The 13,184-nt window shown below is 36.7% G+C and overlaps 1 protein-coding gene across 21 annotated transcripts in view; it reads right to left on the reverse strand.

Moving 5' to 3' along the window:
• Positions 1-13,184, reverse strand: part of KLF12 (Kruppel like factor 12) — a 442,425-nt gene that overhangs the window by 396,592 nt on the left and 32,649 nt on the right. For 8 of the 21 annotated variants that reach the window (XM_045054293.1, XM_045054306.1, XM_045054295.1 and 5 more), the window contains 2 exons: positions 3,054-3,113; positions 1,869-1,964 (listed from right to left, as the gene is read on the reverse strand). The exons of the other annotated variants lie outside the window; for them this stretch is intronic. The gene's annotated coding sequence lies outside the window, so the exon portion shown is untranslated. The remainder of the gene's footprint in view (positions 1-1,868; positions 1,965-3,053; positions 3,114-13,184) is intronic. 21 annotated transcript variants of the gene reach the window in all.

The raw sequence follows: 13,184 nt of genomic DNA on the forward strand, positions 1-13,184 counted from the left end.
TTTAGTTATCAAAAAAAGTTAATAAAATTCTAAATACAAACCCAAGTTTAATTTCCATAAAATTCATTTTTATTTTATTCATATTGTAATATATCCATTGCTTTTCAGGTATATGATGGGGTAAATAAGTCTATTAACACACACACACACACACACACACACTCACACAGTCAATAAACACTTCCACCCACGCAAAAAAAAGTGGAAAACACACTAGGTTCATAAATAAAATAGATTCTGTATTTCCCCTGTAAAAACAGATGTTACTGTGTTCTTGTCCCACTCCTTAAATAAATATATACGTGTATATATGTACACACATATACATGTATATATATACATATATATACATATATACATATGTATATGTATATATACGTATATATACACATATACATGTGTGTACATATATACAGGTATATATACGTACATATATATGTATATATATACGTATATATATGTACGTATATATATATACACATATACATGTGTGTACATATATACAGGTATATATACGTACATATATATGTATGTATATACGTATATATATGTACGTATATATATATACACATATACATGTGTGTACATATATACAGGTATATATATATATATATATATCTTCAAAATATGATGGTAGACTGTTAATTCATAGCCATGTTATTTAATAAGTGTGTACTTTGATAAGTCCATAAAAAATATCAATAACCTGTTAAAAATTCCACTGTTAATCCAAACAGAGGCATTTAAAAATGAATTATTTGCAAAAAAGACAAGAAAACTACATACTGTTATCACTTATGAATATGGATACAAAAATCCTCAACAAAACACCAGTGGAACCACATCCAGCAACATATAAAAAGAATTATATATCATGACCAAGTGAGATTTATCCCACATATACAATGTTGGTTTAATATGTGAAAATTAATGTAATGTGCCATGTCAATAGACTAAAAAACAAAAACCACATGATCATATCAATAAATGCAGTAAAAGCATCCGAGAAAGCCAATCCCCTTTCATGATATAAATACCCAACAAAGTGGGAATGGAAGGGAATGTGTTCAATATGAGAAAGGCCATTTACCAAAAACCATAGATTATATCACACTTAATGGTGAAAAACAGAAGCTTTCCCCAAGATCAAAAAGCGACAAGAATATCTACTCTCACTTTTCTTCAACACTATACTAAAAGTTCTAGCCAAGGCAATTAAGCAAGAAAAAAAATGAAAGCCATTCAGATTGGAAAGGGAAAAGTAAAACTAACTCTATTCACAAATATATGATCCTGTGTATCAGAAATTCTTACAGAACCTATTTTAAAACTTAGAATAAATAGTTCAGAAAGACTGCAGGGTATAATATAAATACACAGAAATTAATTTTATTTCTATACACTTGCATAAACAATCCAAAAATGAAATTAAGAAAACAATTCTACTCTCTAGTAAATAATACCATATTGCATATTTAACACCGCTAACCAAGTAAATCTTAAAAGTTACCTTCAAAGGAAAACAAAAGTCTGTAACTATGTATGATAAGGAATGTTAACTAGCCATTGTGGTGATCATTTTAGAAAATATACAAACATCGAATCGTTAGGTTGTACATCTGAAACTAATACAGTGTTGTGTCAACTATACCTCAATTTAAAAAGGAATTCTATTTACAATAGCATCAAAAAGAATGAAATACTTGAGAATAAATTTAACAAACGGATTACAAAGCCTATACTCTGAAAACTACAAAACAATGTTGAGAGAAATTAAAGAAGATCTGTATGAATGGAAAAATATCCCACAATCGTGGTGAATTAGGGCATCTTTATCACAGGGGCACCTGAGAAAGAAGCTTCCTCACCTTCTGAAGAGAGCTGCCAGAAGCCAACTTCTTCTCACTCTCCAAGTAAAACAACAGATACCTTCCTTCTCACTCCTGTATACTTCAGGAGTCAGCCTGAAGTTAAAGATGACACAGAGAGATAGAAAGACTGTTGAGATGTTAAACCAAACTAATTCTGAAGACCTACCTAACTCAGGACTTTCTCTTATCAGGCAACCAAAGCCCCTTTTATTACTAAAGCCAATTTGAATTCATTTTCTTTACTCATAATCAAACACATCTTAACTGCCTGAATCATACAGTTAGGAAATGCTAGTGGATAAGTGGACCAGAAATACAATCTTGGAAGCAAGTGCTGAAATAGCTATTTCTGAATAAAGGCAAACTATCTTCCTCACCCCTGTACTGAATCATGTCTTAAAGGTCTGCCCAGAACTCTTGTGCTCAAAAGTCTTTTTCCAGATCAAAAATCTTACCTGAGCTCCAGTTCCCTAATCCCAATGACTGAGTACACATGCACTCAGATGCCCCACTAGCAGCTTATATTTAAACAATACTGAACTCAGAATATAACCCCAAATCACCTCTCCCACAATGACCCTGTGGGAATGGCATCATCATTCTCCAAATCACCCAGCCCTGAAACTTCACCATCCAATCTCTCCCTCTTTCTCTATATTTGTAGTTCTCTGGCTTCAAAATACTCTTCAGGAAATGCTCTTAATTCTATCTACTGCTTGCATTCCCAAACACCCTTATTTTAGGCCAGACCACAATTTTTACTTTCTACTTGGTTTCTTTGACTCTAGTTTCTCCCCCATTACATCCAATCTGCATGCTCCTCAGGTTAAGTTTTTTGCATTACTGTTTTCACCACATTGCTGCTGTACTTGAAAAGTTGCATTAGATCCCTCATGGAGTACAAAATAGTGCTCCATAACCTACCACCACCAACCAGCCTGAGTTAAATGCCTACTAAAAAGTAAAGTGGATAGTGGTGGCAAAGGTAGTGGTTGTTTCATTCGCACTAGTGAAGTTGTTAAAAAAAAAAATCACCATGGACATCTTTAGGAGGCAAAAATCATCTTTTTGGGATAGATTGCAAGCATATACCCAAAACACGGTAAAGAAAGGTGATTTCTGGGTAACACATTCTGTCTCCTCATTTTTCTTTAACACAAAATACTCTGTTATTTTACTTACTTTGCCTATGCGCATGCTCTTTCCTCATCAAAACCAGGTCTCTCCTGTTCCCTCTCCCATCTACATGAAAAAATGATATGCGGTGTCTCTCAGTTCTCACAATTACTTCCCACTTATCTATATAAGTGAAATAAACATCTACAAAAATCTAAAAACTGTCCCAGATCTCATGGAGATTCCACTACAACTTTTTTAGCTTCCTTTGCTGACATTAGTTCCCAAAATAACATCAAACAAAGAATAAAGAAATTAAAATATGGAAGTCACAGATTTGGGCAAAGCTGGAGTTCCATTCAATGAAAAACTAACTCTGTAAACTATGAATAACCATAATATAGTCATTGTCCTTTGCTTGTAAATAGCTTGAAGGAATTAGATGAAATTAGTTTTGTTTTGTTTTTTTTGTTATTTTTTTTAAAATTTTTTTTTTTCAACGTTTATTTATTTTTGGGACAGAGAAAGACAGAGCATGAACACGGGAGGGGCAGAGAGAGAGGGAGACACAGAACTGGAAGCAGGCTCCAGGCTCTGAGCCATCAGCCCAGAGCCTGACACGGGGCTTGAACTCACGGACCGCGAGATCATGACCTGGCTGAAGTCGGACGCTTAACCGACTGCGCCAACCAGGCGCCCCTGAAATTAGTTTTTAAAGAGCATTCTAGCTATAAAGTTCTAATTGTAAGGTTTTTCAGAATATATCCTATGCAAAAAAGAAAATGTAGTCAAGAATGGATTCTAAAAATTACATATAGTGAGAGGGCCTATAATGAACACACTATTCTTCAGGTCAATTTTTCTAGGTATGTAAAATAAATAAAAATACAAATTAATGTAAGGTGCATTACTTTGACTTAAATAGCAGTCCACTATTTCAACCACTTTGATTTCAACATAAGTTAGTCACCAAAAACACCTGCATATCAATTTCCCTCCTTGGGGAAGGACAATCTATCCCAAATATTTCAGACCTCATTACGTATGTAAGTGAAAAACAATGAGAAAAAAAAAACCAGCTAAGAGATATTCTAGATTTAAGTTACACAAGTATGCAGTTCCAGAATTTAAATCAGGATATAGATTCTGATGTATATAATTTTATATATTTTAAGTACACCATATATATATATATATATATATATATATATATATATACACACACACATACACATTATACTCCTAAATATCTGTCATACACACATACAAGCACACACACACACACACACAGCATGAAAAGTTTAAAATCATGTTCATTCAAATGATCTATCCTCTAATCCTTCACCATTTGAGAAAGCAAAAGGACAGTTTTATTATGACTAAATATATACAATCTGAAGATATTTAGAAAACTATAGGTTTTAAAAAGCATATGCACGTAACTTTCATGGAGGGGAAGAAATGATCTGAGCACAATAGGCTTCCAAAGGACTCTGTGCCTTCCTTCATATATCACATGTATATCACATACATAAGTTACCTCCTCACCAGATTGTGTGTCTAAGGGAAAAGGATTGGGCCAGGAACCCCCAGATGAAGCACCATGCCTGTCACATAGGAAGGACTCAGTAAATGTTTTTTTCTACAACCAAAAAAGCTTTTATATTCATTGTCCTATTGATTTGCCTATATCTTTAAAGCATTTTTGATGATTTTTTCAATATAAAACACTCACATACATAATATATTTTACAGTTATTCTACTCATTGTATGCAGCATTATTTCTTTCACTTGTTTTACACTTAATATTGTTCAGATTTCATGGGAGAACTCAGTTCTAATACAGATTTCTGAGATATGATCAACAGGTCTGCATTTTATAGACTCTAATCATATATTCTACAGCCTGAAAAGTTTACATTTTTTCAAATCTCCAGGTTGCACAAAAGATCAATTCATTTCCTTTTTTTTTCCCCCAGATTCTTGGGATGTAAGTAAAAACCCCACATGGGATTTCAGATTAGAAATGTCAGGGGTTAGAGGTGCCCGGGTGGCTCAGTCTGTTAAGCCTCCAACTTCGGCTCAGGTCATGATCTTGCAGTCCAAGGGTTCAAGCCCCGCACCCAGCTCTGTGCTAACAGCTCAGAGCCTGAAGCCTGCTTTGGATTCTATATCTCCTGCTCTCTCTGTCCCTCCCCCTCTAGGGTGTGCACACACTCTCTCACTCTCTCTCTCAAGACAAACATTCAAAAAAAATTTTTAATTAAAAAATTTTAAAAAGAAATGTCAGGGGTTACTGACAATAAAACTGTATTTAGTAAAACCTCAATTATTTGGAATCTTCAAGGAATAAGTCCTCGAAAATGGCTGAATTTTTGATACAATGAACACTTAAGTATTATAATTTTTATTGTAATTTTTTAAATGTTTGTAAACTATATTGCATATTTCCAATTCCTTATAAAGAATGTGCTGAAAACAACTAACTATTCTTAGTGACTTGAGGTTACCATTTTGAACACTGGTTACTTTGAGAATGACCTCTGCCAGGGCACATATCAGATTCCAGGATAGCACTGGGTGTGCTGAGTTCTCTTCAGCATGGTATTGTGATGCCATCAAGGACACCCAGTTCCACACACACAAAAATGCACCCTGTACCTCTTACACCTTCATGGAATCCCCTGAAGGTAGGCTTCCCCACCCAGATTCCTACCATCTTTCATCATGTTACGAGCGAGCCTTTTTTTGTCTGAAGAGGCTCAACTTTTACACAGATCCTGAGCAGTTCCTCTTAGCTACGTTAATTTGCTGACAAGTGCTCAGAGGCTGTTTCTGGTGGCTCTCTTCTTCCCCTTTTAGTTATAAAACTTAAAGATTCCATCTGATTTGGTAATACTGAAAGAAGCAGAATTCAAACAGCTCCAAAAGTTTTCCACAAAATGGACTATAAGAGTTCAACATTCTAACTAAACTCTTAGGTGCATCTTAAATTAAGTTTATCTTCCTTTGGATCATTTCATTGGCATTCAGTACAGGGCTCAGAAAAGCAAAAGGTCTACTGCCCGCCGATTTCTCCAGCTCAGATAAATGAGAGATGGGTACCAAATATTGCAACCATAACGAACCTCAATCCAAATTAGAGAATTTCTCAATGTACAAGATACATTCTAAATAAAATGTGATCATTCAAGATTCAATGATTTAACTTGATCTCTTCAGAGAAACTATTTTAAAGGCAGAAACAATGGCCTGGGATTTCCTTCAAGCTTTTTCAAATCAGTATTTGTAAATCATGTTTCTGTTTCCTAGGAAACTAAGTAGGTTATACCTACGGCAAGAAAACTCTACCAGGGTCATTTTTCCTTCTATCCTTGGCTCACACATGCGGTTACCACTTATTAGAAGAAAAAATTACCTTCCAGGATCACTGAAAATCAAAACAAGAAGGGAGCCAAAACACCACCTTCTCAGCCTGCTTCTTCTCCAATGGTATGACGGAGGAGCAAACAGAATAAAATTCCGCCCGGAGAACTCTAAAAAACTAGAAAGGGGTTTATGACCAAGTTCAGGAAATGCCCGACACCGTCTGTGGCCTTAAGCTTAATTCATTATGTGAAAGGTGATGCAAAAAGAAGGTAAAGACCTGGATGCATAAGCAACATCAAGTCAGACATTTCTGAGTTCAAATTCAAAGCTCTTAAAGAGTCTGCGAGAGCCATGTTCAAAGATGGTGAAACAGGTGTTTTCTCAAGGATTTTATGACTAGTATAAATTAATTTGGCGAGCTCTCAGAGTTCCAGGGATACCTGGCATTTTCAGAAAATACAATGAAGTATCACTTCTACAAACATCTGTGGACGAACTTTTAACGGTGAGAATGTGATTAGTGTTTGCTGGATCCGTAATACTAAAGCTCGCTCTGGCTTTTTTCTTTAGTTAACAACCAAAAACAGGAGGAAAACTGGGGCACAAAATCACACCACGTATGAGTTGTAAATGGGAGTGTAGAGTCTGCTTAAACAGTTTCAAATTTCTAAAAACTATTATTAAATCACAGTAACGTTTAAGGCATCACAACCTTGGCCCAAAGACGGAATATTACATATGCTGCTGAGCTAACAAGACTCAGACACTACATCCCAACATTCTTAACACATTTTTAAGTTTCCAGTATTTTCACAAACACTTAACCACACAGCATACTTTAAAATATAAATGTTATACATATATTCATGTGTTTTAGGATTTAAATGTCTGCAAAGCAACTTTTTTCTAACGCAGCAACTCATTATTTTTCCATACTGAGGCCCCTACTCCACAAATTGCTTCCTCCAAGTACTTTTTAAAAATATTCCTTTTGACTTCTAGGTGCATCTGTTGGCCTACACACAGATCTTTAGAACTCAATTTTCTATTCTCTTCCCTTCGTGACACATATAAACCCAATAAAGAAAGAAACTAAGAAATGGAAGCAACCAGCAGCTCAACTAAATTTTATAAGCCTCAGTTAGCTTCTACTATCAAATGATATTTAGACACTTCAGCTCTAAATTTCTCTCTGTGGCATTCACCTCCTCCTAGAATCCCAGAAATCTTGGTCCCAGGAATGTAACCATTTCAATCATAATACTGAAGGTAATTCAGATTTTCAGTTTCTCACTCACAGCTAATGCTGAACTCACTGCTCAGAATCTTGAAATCAGATAATGAGAGGACACTGGGCCCATTTTAATTAAGTGCTAAAAATGATCCAGGTAATTACCGTCAGTATTGCTTACCTCCTGGCAGCAGCTTGGTGTTACAAACTGCTAGCCCAATCAAATAATAATAATTACAATCATCATTATAATCATGATTATTAAACCACCACCACCACCACCTCCAGAAGCACTGAGTCCTGGGATACAGATTTTGACTTGGCGTCCCAACAGCTATATTCCTATCTGGGACCCTGGCACTATTGCATTCAAACTCTACAAAGACCTAGGACAAGTCACTTTACTTTTGTCTTCGGAAGACAGACAATTTCTGAACTTCCCTCAAGCTTCCGGGACTCTTCAGACCTACTGCCCTCAAGTTCTCAGACTGAATAATGAATGGCTTTACCAAACCTCATATGTAGGTTTTGACACAAGACAGGAATGTGTACTTCTCAGATATTTATTTAGTTAACATCACAGGAAAGAGCCATCATAAAAATTAGACTCTGGTAACCTTTGTTTTTCAAATTTTATGCAAGGAGTCTTCATTGCTTGCTTAACATTTTTTAGAAAATACTTTCCTAGGCAGTTTATACAGTTCTGCACTATTATTATGCAATTGTATTCAAAACATAAAAAGGTTTATATTTAAGCAAACAAGTAAACAAGTTCACACAGAACACTTAATATTTTCAAATCTTTAATATGATAATGTTGCATGCCATAGGCCATGTTATACAACACAAATGAGCGACGTTTCATTAACATGTTTACTTTCTGAATGTCAGAAAAGGCTATTTTGATGACTCATGTTCTGCTGTTGGACTTATATTCCTAATTCTTATTCTCTAAGTGGTTTTAAAGAAATCTCTTTGTCCTACATCAACCCCATAAGCATATAAACTTATACAATATGAACCTCACCTTATTCAGAAACATGAGCTAGTACCCTCCGACCAAGAGAGGAAGACTGTGTGAGACCATCACATGGGAGTAATGGCCTTATACTCAGAGATTCTGTACCTCTCTCAGCCTCTCCTTGAACCTAGCTATATACATATACTCACACCACAAATACCAAGTAATTCATTCAGTAAATCTTGGAGGACAAAGATAACATTAAGTACAGGGGTACTAGGGAAGCACTTCCAATGTACTTCCATAACATTTATCATCATCCGTAATTCAATGGTTTCACCCCCCAGTCATGGTTCCATATGGATGGAGACTGTGTCTACCTTCTTCACTTCTGTAGTATACCTCGTGTGATGCCTCAGACAGAGTACGTGGGGTGGGCTGAGGGTGGATGTAAACTGAAAACAAAACACATACACACATTCTAACAATAGTGTTAACGGCATACAATGGTATAAATTCAACCTCAAAACACCAATTTGTGCCTGGCAGCTTTAGAGGACAAGGAGTGCTGTGGGGGAAGGGGGAGGGCATGTGCAGGTGAGCATGCGCAGTGGCTCCAACGTCCTGGAGAGGGGAGGGACAGAACCGAGCAGCACAGAGGCATGCTGGCAGCTGACCATTGGGGACCAAGGACACAGGGCACCGGTAATGGAGGGTGAGGTGATATCAGGCAGTAAGACAGAGAGTGAGGATAGGGGAAATTGGTAAAATGATCGAGCAAATAAATAACATATGCTGAGGCTAAGCCTAGACGTCTTACCACTGGAGCAGTATTTACAAACACAGAAAGGGCAAAGACTAAAAAGAACTCTGAAATGTTGGATTGAAATCAGGAGCACAACTGACCTTTGAACAATACAGGTTTGAACTGTGTGGGTCCACTTACTTGTGCCTTTGTTTTGTTTTGTTTTGTTTTGGTTTTGTTTTGTTTTGTTTTAAAGAGGGGAAGGCAAAAGCCAGAAGCCATTTATTTACAACTACCCACCCCAGTCTTACTTTCTAAGTATCATTCTCTACTAACAGGAACAAGGGGTACCTGAAGAGAGATAATGTATTACAAAGAGGGGGCTAGCACAAGGTGAGACTGTCACTACCTACTGTGCCCCAAAATAAAGAAGTACTCAAAAATTGATGAGGATGGGCCAAAAGACACATAAGCTACTTAGAAGAGACTTCCATTTGCCAAGCCTGGGATAATATACATGAGCATCAAAATAAGTAAGGATAGTAACATACCGTAGCCCATTGAAAGAACTAGGAATCTGCGATACATGAAAAAATAAATCAGTGAGGGAAAAGGGAAGGCTCTTCCACAAAGCACATTACCAGTAGAAGAACTGACACAAAATGAAAATCACTTGGCAAGTATCACTGCAGTGGCTGATTAGGCAAAGCATTCATGGAAAACAAGCCTGGTGGATGGAACTGTGACGAGGAAAGGGATACTGGTATAATTTTAGCACTAATCAATTACACAGGGTAAATGGTGCCTTTATGGAAGGGAAATCGCAGGCACTAACATGACCAGATGATCAAAACTAACACCATCAAAGGCTCAGGATAATCCTATAAAATGTAAGGCCTGTATCCTACACAACTGTCAAAGACATGAAAAACCGAAGTGACTGAGGAAATATTCCCAACTGGAGGAGCTGAAGACACACGTCCACTGACTGCAGTAAATGTCCTTGGATGGCTTTCTCACCAGAATGGAAAGGCAATGGGGTAGCTGGTGAAATATGAATGACACCTGTGGATTGGACGGCTGTGTTGTATCAGTGTGGACTTCCTGACTTTGGAACTCACCGTATGTACGGACGGTAGTTATGCATGAGTGTTCTTTTTTTGGGCAAAAATACGCCAAAAAATTCAGGAATGATGGGCATCATTCCAGAGTTTGCTCTCAAATGTCTCATTAAGACACCAATGATAATGGGAGACAGAGGCATATGAGGCAGCAAACATGGTGAAATGCTAACAACTGTACTGATAATACAACTCACTATAAATTTGAAATTATTTCTAAATAGATAACTTTAAAAATTATTATTTCTAAAAATTCTATTGGAAAACTACTTCTAGGACACTGTATAATTTCACCCCAGATGTTGAAAACAAATTTCACTTAAGATTTTTTTTCCTTTTTTTTTTTTTTAATTTTCTAAGATTATTAACTAGGAAGATCCTTTTAGCTGGTCGTTTGAGGGTTTCTTCATGGTGTCAAATTAAAACAACAATTTGATCTGAAAAATCTGCGATTTCAATGACGTTAACCCAGCTGCTAAGAAATACCAACAATGCAGCATGAAAAATGCCCATTCGAAGGTACTCTGAATCTAAAATAGCAGAATGTAGCAGGAGCAGGGCTATGCTGGCTATCAGCGGTCACTAACAAGCAGACAACCTCCTAAATAGCCTAAGTACACCCCACAGAGAATTCTGAAGAACAAAGTCCACATTTTTAATTAGAGGTATTTGGTGAAGCTATAATGTGCTATTTGTGTTGACTTTGTGGATCTTTTTGAGGAAAAAACATAAATAATCAAAATTAAGGAAATGTTTCATTTTCCTTTAAAGGATCTGAAATGAAAGAGACAATTTCAAAACCACTATGAATATGTATTGATGAGCCATAATTCAATTCTGCCAAGTTTCAAAAGGCTTGATCTACTATGATACTATCAAATAAACTATGATTACACAAATAACTCATCATCACAAAATGAGACCTACTTTATCACAGCATCACAGTTTACATAATGGTTTAAGACAAATGATAGAAGTTTTGATAGAAGTAGATGGAGTTAGCTAAAACATAACATTGCAATAGATCCTAAAAAGTGAACTTAATACAAGAAAAGTCAGAGCAGGGTGCCTGGGTGGCTCAGTCGGTTAAGTGTCTAACTTTGGCTCAGGTCACGACCCAACGGTTCATGGGTTTGAGCCCCTGGTCGGGCTCTGTGCTGACAGTTCAGAGCCTGGAGCCTGCTTCAGATTCTGTGTCTCCCACTCATGTTCTCATTCTCTCTCTCTCTCTCTCTCTCTCTCTCTCTCTCTCTCTCTGTTTCAAAAATACATAAACTTTTAAAAGTTTTTTTTTTAAACTCAGAGCCATTTTTTCCAGTGGGGTAATTACCCTTCCAAAACTGGGTCACAAAATTTATTTTACCCAATTATTAAAACACACGTGCGCACATGCAGGCAGACACACACACACACACACACACACACACACACACACACACCATTCAAAAACAGAGAAGCATATACAGATAATGAAAAGTCCCAGATGAGGTATGTTGGGGGGGCTTGTGAATCATCACAGTTGAACATATTTTTGTTACATTATTTCAATGATTTGTACATTTTGTTTCCAGAGAGTTTTGAGTACTACATCATTATTCCTCTGTGGACAGGTAGAGATATTCACTGAATGATTAAACTCATGTTCTGTTATCCGACATTTATTCAACCATAACTTTACAGCCTGACATTTCTGCACATTCACATAAATTGAGATTCATAAAGATGAATATGGTACCAAAATTTCTTGACTTGTATGTCCTCTGAATCACTAAAGATTACATGCGATTCAATACCATATGGTTTCAGTGAATCTATATACCTAAAGTTTTGAGTGATCAGGACCCGACTTTCTTGGTCAAGTCAGATATGGCTTTTACTGTTGTCTCCAGATCACCTATATTTGTCTCAACTTCCTTATTTCTGTTCATGGCATCACCATTTTCCCCATCACACAGACTGAAAATATAATATAGCTAGAGATAGCTAACATATAATTTTGGAGTCAATAATATTCTATAAAGAAAACATTTTCCTCATTCAGCATAGAAGTTCATGACCACACACAGTCTTCCTAATTAAATCTACTGACTCCTAAATTCATTAGATTTCAAGAAGCAATAGGCTAGCAACTTAAAAGAGAATCACCAAAACTAACAGACATTGGAAACTGTGAGATGAAATATGGTGAAGAGATGCCCGTACTTTAAACTTGATGAGTAAACATTACTCAAGTAGGTTAGGACCACTTCTGTGCTCTGTATAGGTTCCATAGTGGCACCGTATACTTTTCCTCAATAGCCCTTTACCCATATTATTAATTTAATTAATTTCTGAAATTATTTGTTGGATGTCTGTCTTTTCAATTTTTTTTTCAACGTTTATTTATTTTTGGGACAGAGAGAGACAGAGCACGAACGGGGGAGGGGCAGAGAGAGAGGGAGACACAGAATCAGAAACAGGCTCCAGGCTCTGAGACATCAGCCCAGAGCCCGACGCGGGGCTCGAACTCCCGGACCGCGAGATCGTGACCTGGCTGAAGTCGGACGCTTAACCGACTGCGCCACCCAGGCGCCCCGGATGTCTGTCTTTTCTACTGGACCATAAGCTGCATAGTTCACAGTGGACTGGGTCAGCATTATATTTGGTACATCACCAGGGCCAAGTGCAGCATAAGAAATGACTGTTTCAATGCTGGTCAAAGACACCTGTTCTTTTACTAAATAAATAGAAGGTTTACTGGATAACTGTATTCATAACTCTCTTAAGAAA

Source organism: Felis catus, chromosome A1 (genome assembly GCF_018350175.1).
Source record: "Felis catus isolate Fca126 chromosome A1, F.catus_Fca126_mat1.0, whole genome shotgun sequence".
In the NCBI taxonomy this organism is placed as follows: Eukaryota; Metazoa; Chordata; class Mammalia; order Carnivora; family Felidae; genus Felis; species Felis catus.